Below are 7,448 nucleotides of genomic sequence, written 5' to 3'. Positions count from 1 at the left end.
CAAAACCCAACAATAAAGATATTATAAAGAACGAGAAAATTTAATTTTTCAGTGTATATTTTTGATGAGACGGTAAACATTCAATTATTTCTTTAATTTTATAATACGTTCAAAAATGCATTTGGGGATATAGAACTTCAAATAAAAGCATTGACTTCAATTTAAATGTTAAGATAAATGAAATTTTTGCTCAATATTTGGACGTCTTCATGACTTTATATAATCGAATATAACTTGAATTAAAATAGTCTTAGGGTCTGGTATTTTGGACAATATACAAATGAAGAAGAATTGAAGCACAAAATCAAAGAAAATGAAAAATATTCGCCCACGTTGGGACTCGAACCCAAGACCCTCAGATTAAAAGTCTGATGCTCTACCGACTGAGCTACGCGGGCTGTTGAGTAATACAATTAGTATTTAAAAGTGCTAATATTTTTTAATTTTTTTTTTTACAATATGTTCACAAGTCCTTTTGAATAAGTCGTCGTTTGTTTACGATCTATTTTTCTATACATTAGGCCAGATTTAATATTAATTATGTCACAGACCGGTATTATATCTGTCGTAGCCAATATTATAATTAAATTATAGGGAATATACACTATTAATAATACATGTAAATGTATGTAATGTAAAAATGTAAAAGAAAAAAATTATAATTTTGCAGTAAACATTTTTCATATTGCGTAATGCTGTGATAATGCTATTTTGCAGGCAGTTTTTTTTTCTAGATTCATTTTCGGTCGGTTGAAAGGGAATATTTTTTAACGCGACAAACTCAGAGCAGGTACATGTATGTACAAAGGGGGATTACTCAAATACCATATGTAACACGAATACCTAATAAAAATTTACTTTTTTCAAGCTCTGTTAAAACTTTGACAATCCCTTTTCAGTGATGCATACATTATTTAGCAAAGAATACTGCTATGTAGTTATTTATGATCAATAATTCACATTTTATATATAAAAGTTTAATTCTGTCTTCAAAAGAGTCCTCAATGTGTTGTTGTTTTTGTTGTTGTCACTGCAGTTAATCAATAAAAACTTTATTAATAAAAAGAGACAGTATATTGGTCTAAAAATATTCTACACTTATAAAAGTTTGAATTGCTTTAATTTATTTGATTTATACATATATACTCAGATAAATATTACGCATGTGAGATTATCTTGCTAAAGAATTATCCCATACAAGAAAAAACGCATCTTCAAAAATCATGAATGCAATGTCACGGTAAAAAAAACCCGGAAGTTATTTGTAAGTTTACATCCTGGATGCAACACATCCTGTTAAAGAACTTAAGAGGGATGGGTGGTCGTGGAATAACACATCATCACAAAATGGTGGAAACGACATTTCGTTTTATTAAAAGGATTTTATCGAAGTTACAAACTGAATTGAACATTGTAAATATTCATATTTTTTTTTATCGCCAAACTGCAAATTTTCGCTTAATGGACATGTATGTACAGTTTAATTACCATTATATCTTTCATAATCAAATAATTTACTGTTAACTTGAGTGACTTTTTTCCAGGTGTGTTATTCTACATGTACATGTACCTTAAGGATATAATAACATTTACATTCTTTAGACGAAGACCACCGTTTTCAGATATAGGATTTTTTTTTTAACTTTTAAAGCTTTAAAAAAAAACACTTGAAAATTTTCTTGATTAAGTTTTATGCCAAAAAATATCATACGATAAAGTTTAAGGATAGTAATTTGTTGATCACCCAGCCCCTTTAGAACTATCAATTGTCTTGATCTATTTTTCTAAACTAATAAACTGATTACAATTATATTTAATAGTTCTGAATAAAATGTGCGCTGATTTTGGAATTGCTTCTGTTATGAGTAAATATCTGAGACCAAGCTTTTTTTTTTTCATGCATTGTGGCAACGCACTTTGAAAAAATTACGCACTTTGAAATTTTTTTCATAGTGCGTTAGATTTTGGACCAAGTTAACCCATTTTGAAAAAAATTTTCAAAGTGTGTTATGAAGGTACATCAACATTTTTTAGTATCGACACTCTTAACGCACTTTGGAGAAATATTCTTATATCACAAATTCTGGAACTGAATTTCCATGAATTGTCGACATAAATTTTATCTTAAAGCTGCAGCCAATAATTCTCATAATCCATTCATTAGTGTGAACCCCCCCCCCCCCAAAAAAAAAATCTTCTGGGTAAAAAGGGATTCTAAGTCTCATAGTGAGAAATATATTTTGTCCAGAAAACTGCACCCCATCAACTCATCAATTCATCAAATTTTGATTGAATGTTAGATATTGTAAACCAATTATCCCTAAGGGAAAACGTTTATGCTATGAATGCTTGTAAATTATTAGTCGAAAATGAAAAACTGCCCTGTGTATGACAATCTTCGATTTCAGTATTGTGATATTTTTAATGATAAATTATACTGTGGTAGTGATATCATACAGAAATTGTTAATCCAGGTGATTATAAAACTACAAAACGTCTATGTGTCTACTTAGATAAATGCTTTTCCAAAGAAAACAATTCCAGGGACTATAAAAAATCGTAAAAAAAAAAAAAAAATGCCTTGCAGGCTATATAGCCTTTATGTTATAATTATTAAATTAATATTCATTTGTCTGTCATTTGATTTCATTTTGACTGTATGTCAACATGCATATGGTGATGTCAATAAACTGAATTGAACTGAAAAAATGTTGAAAATATGATACTATGTCTAATTTTGTTGTTGCTAGGTTTTCTTTTAGATAAAAGCAAATGATCAATTTTTTTATTTATTAAATTGTTATTATAAAATTGCAAGACATAAGTAGTAAAAGGATTTGGAGAATCCGGGTATCGATCCCGGTACCTCTCACATGCTAAGCGAGCGCTCTACCACTTGAGCTAATTCCCCGTGGCATTTTTAAGCTACAATGTAGTCACTGAAGATAAATATCATATCCGTGAATAAAAAAAAACCTCATTTAACTAATTTTAATTATGACACATACACTAACCTGCGATGCATATTTTCCTAAATTGTAAAATTTCGATTGACACGGCATTTATTATACTATATTTACATCTATCAAGCATTATTCCCTCTATATCTTACGGAAACTTATAGTAGTAGTTAATCTGTTACATTAAAAGTTTAAAATTTGTCAATTTAAACTATAACAGTTTATAGAAACAGCCAGACTGAAATCTACACGCCCAGTTTATCGATTGGTCGAAATCTACAGCAGCTGAAACTGAGAAGAAATTGACAGGTCTGAAATTGACACGCCCTGTTTGTCGATTGGTCTAGACCTTCAGCGACCTACGGAATATCACGGACTGCACGAAATAATCATGATGATGTTAGCCTCAAAGTCTCACAGGAGACGATTTGGCTGTTTCTTTTAGCTAACGTACTTATATGTACATTAACAGTAATTTGGTGAATTTGAATTACTTTCCATAATCAATTTATTAATAAGTTAAGAGAAAGATGTTTATATAAACAATAAAATGCTTTCTTTGATGATTCATGCGGGTTATGAAGGTAGCTATCATTGCAGAAAATTTTTTACATAACCCGCTAACGCGGATTATGTATTTTTTCTGCAATGTCGCTACCTTCATATCCCGAATGAATCACCAAACAAGAAAAAATTATTGTTTAAATAATTCATTAGATTTAGACAAATAATTTACCTAGTATAATCTGTAAGATCAAATGTCGTTAGTAACAGTTAATTTCATAAATTTTCGAGAGAAAAAATTATAACCCCAGTAAGGAAATGAAATTGGATTTTATTTTTATTTATTTTTTTTAGGGGGGGGGGGGTTAACCTCCAATAACTCTCTCACCAACGTTTTGAAATCTTTCAACAGCTAAAAGAGATGTTATATATTTTTCTTATTAAATGTATATTATGAAAATTATACGAAAGTATGAAAAATGTAAGTGTCTGTAGATATATATTATACATGTAACAGCCAGAAAAAATAACCTTTTACTGCATGGATAACACATTTTAGATTACACATTTTACCATTTAATCAGAATTTAGATAAAATTTTAATTTTAAAAATGATGTTTAAAGTATTTGAAAAAAAAAGTAATTTAAAAAGCTGGTAAAATTAATACAATTGATATAGAATTATGTCAAAACTAGAACTCGATAGAACGCGATAAGACGAACCAAAATGCCGAATGAACAAAGGTATTCGCTGGTTTAATCAAATATTCCTGATAAATAGCAGGGGAATTAGCTCAAGTGGTAGAGCGCTCGCTTAGCATGTGAGAGGTACCGGGATCGATACCCGGATTCTCCAAATTTTTACTTTAGGGGGGGGGGGGGGGGAATATGGTTTACATTAATAAATGAATTTGGTTCCCTCATATTTTACACTTGATCGAAAATTTTACATTTATACACATTAATCAGCGATTAAACACTTGGTAATAAAATACCTGTACTTTTAATTGGCAAATTAAATTTCATACCACAGAATAACTTTTTGCCTTTTGGAGAAGAATTCATTGTCAAACTTATATTGTAGTTATTTAATTGTTATTTTATTGTTTAAATTGATTATTTCGTAATATGTGCTATTTTTGATTAAAAAAAAAAAGCTCCCTGATTTTAGGAATACCTCAGTCCCTCTTATGTAGTTATTAACAGGGGAAAAAAGTATGATCATGAGATGTTGCACCTATCTCAAAAATCTAAATCCAGTTAATTAATTAAAAATACTTCACTAATTATATATGGTTGCCAGTTTTAAGTCCTTTGCCATAAATAAGGAAAATAAAGAGCCCGCCGCAGGTGTAGATAAAGTGTCGTGTCAAAAAGTCAATAGAGATCATGCATGTTGCGCCTCCAGTTTTAAACAAAGGTAATTAATTGATAAAACACAGAATAAAGATAGTTTACTGCATTTCTTATGTGGTTGCTAATTTCCGTCTTATGGCCCCGGTGTCAAAATATTTTTCAAGCATTCATCTTAATTTTTTAGTTTCTGTCTAAATATTGGTAGAGAACTCTTCACTGACATGGATATGGAGGGTAATCGTGTTCAAAAATCCAGACATGTTAACTTGTAAATCCGAATATGCAATCGTGTTGATGTGTGAGCCTGAGCATGAATATGTGTAATTCTGATCGTGTAACCTATAAAACTCGGGTATAAACACGTGTAAGATTTGACTCAGTTCCTTCGCATGATGCACATTTTGCAACTTTATTGTTTACATTAGTTAATTAAACCTTCAACTTTGCACACTTTCAATCCGTAGTTTCTGCGTTTGTAACTTCAGGCTCGGCAATAACACATCTGACATGATACAAATTGACAAATGTAAAGTCTACAAGTTTGTCGAATTTTGACATGACCTTATATGGCAACTGCATTGCTGCGGGAAAATGCATGCCGTAACCGCCGGACCGGAATGAAGAAAAATAATTAAACATAATATTCAGCTAAACTGTTGTAATAAGCTTTTAATGAACTACACCTTTTCAATCGAAAACACGGGTATTATTGTTAGAAAAGAAAAAAAATTGAAGGTATGATTGAAACTGGACCAAACAGGAAGAGGTTCATGTAGAAAAAAAAATCGTTGCCGATGTGACGAATGCGCTAATTTCCGTAATATAATTCTCATGGTATTATAAAAGGAAATGCCTAATATCTTATATCTCAAAAAAAAATTGACATGTAATTTAAACTGGAATATAAGTAAATGCGTACTTTTTTCTAGAAATGAGACGGATCAAGAAATTTCCTAAGGGGGTAAATATATTTTGACCGACATGGGGTTCGAAGACCGCCGTGAGGTCCCATGTAACTCCATTGGTTCTGAATTCTAAGAATTTTGAGAGTGAATTTTTAACCGGGTTTCCGATTATTGAAATAGTAAAAAAATGCAGACGGGCGAGTGGCTGTCAAAAAGGTACCCTTATTGTACCGATAACTCCTCGAACAGTTTTCAAGGTAGGAAGTTCTTCTTTTGCAGATCATTTAAACATATATATCAGAAGTATGCAAATTGCTAGGATTTTGATTTCTGATAATTTATAAAAATATCAGCCGATGAACTTAGTCATTTTTGGGCAAAAACATTGCATATAGAGTACCCCATTTTTACTCTTGTTATTTTTCTGAATTAGTTAGAATAAACGACCTGCAAGGATTTGGTAATTTTTCGCGGAAAAATTTATGTTTATACTTTTTGTTGTTGTGTAAGTGAAAGATAAATAATAACACAATCTTCAATAATAATAAAAAAAAAACGCGCATATTTTTTGTGCGCCGTAAATTGAAGTTTTACTATGGGAGGCACTGTAGCTCAAATATCGTCCATCTGTATTTTTAGACAGGGAGCTACAGACCTGCAGCTAGTTCACAAGTGGCTGTAAAGCTGTATTATACTAGCTCTCCAGAAATATTTTATCAGCCAACTTCACAAAGTGAGTCTGTATTGAACCGACATTCAGGACGTCATACTCAATCCCGTAATAATTGCTTAAAATAATTTTTAAAAAATGTCAATTTTTACCTACATGATAGGCTTTTTTTCCTATATATTGCCGCAATGCAAAGAAACATTTCTTAAAATAATTTATACACATTTTAATTTCACGATAGTTAACCTTATCTTTGGAATTTTTATTCATTTTTTTTTTAAAGAGGGCGTCGCTTCTTATGTCTCATATTACTGGGTAATCACAATCTCAAAACCAATGTCTTTATAAATAGCTTGTTTTTCTTATCGATAACTTTGCAACTCAGCTGACGGACCCCGTGTAATTTTTCGCGTGGGGAGGGGGGGTCTTGTCACAACTTTGTGGTAGCAATAAGGATGCATTTGGAGATATTTTCTTAATTCAGCCGAGGCCTATACTTTAACAATTTGTTGCATGTACTCCAATAACAGTGGCTTCGGAAGCAAATTGAAAGGGGGGGGGGGGGCTAAACTAATCATGAAAAATATTGACAAGAATTCCCATAATCATGAAAATTCTAATCCGTGGGGGAGGGTATACCAATAACTCCAATCTTACCTGCCCAATTCCCCCCCCCCCCCAATCATGAAATTCCTAATCCGTGGTGGTGGTGGTGGTGGTGGTGGGGGGGGGGGGTGCTAGTATACCTACTATGACTCTAATTTTCAACATCACTATTAATATTTCATTCTCTTTAAGGTCTTTTAAGGAACAATTTTGTTTGTTGCGAGGAAAAAGTGGGGGGGGGGGTTGGGTTGAATCCTCCCTGTTGCTATGTTCCTAATGGTTAGGTCTAACTTGGCAAAAAAGTGGGTGGGGGGGGGGCTAAGTCCTCCCCCTAGCCCCCCCCCCCCCCCCCCCCCCCCCGACCCTCCCGGTTCAGACGCCTATGGATAAAAATGCGTATATATCTTTATTCACGTGTATTCAAACAAAGTCATTAAATGTAATTTT

The 7,448-nt window shown here is 32.2% G+C and overlaps 3 non-coding genes across 3 annotated transcripts; 1 reads left to right on the top strand and 2 right to left on the bottom strand.

The window, feature by feature from the left end:
- Positions 1 to 325: 325 nt before the first annotated feature.
- Positions 326 to 398, bottom strand: Trnak-uuu (transfer RNA lysine (anticodon UUU)). Its single transcript has one exon. It is a non-coding gene; the product is annotated as a tRNA-Lys (tRNA).
- A 2,440-nt stretch (positions 399 to 2,838) lies between these two features.
- On the bottom strand, positions 2,839 to 2,911 carry Trnaa-agc (transfer RNA alanine (anticodon AGC)). Its single transcript has one exon. It is a non-coding gene; the product is annotated as a tRNA-Ala (tRNA).
- A 1,336-nt stretch (positions 2,912 to 4,247) lies between these two features.
- Trnaa-agc (transfer RNA alanine (anticodon AGC)) lies at positions 4,248 to 4,320 on the top strand. Its single transcript has one exon. It is a non-coding gene; the product is annotated as a tRNA-Ala (tRNA).
- Positions 4,321 to 7,448: the final 3,128 nt, after the last annotated feature.

This window comes from Magallana gigas, chromosome 6 (genome assembly GCF_963853765.1).
Source record: "Magallana gigas chromosome 6, xbMagGiga1.1, whole genome shotgun sequence".
Classification (NCBI taxonomy): Eukaryota; Metazoa; Mollusca; class Bivalvia; order Ostreida; family Ostreidae; genus Magallana; species Magallana gigas.
Note: the sequence above shows the minus strand (reverse complement) of the source record. Positions and strands in the feature narration are given on the sequence as shown.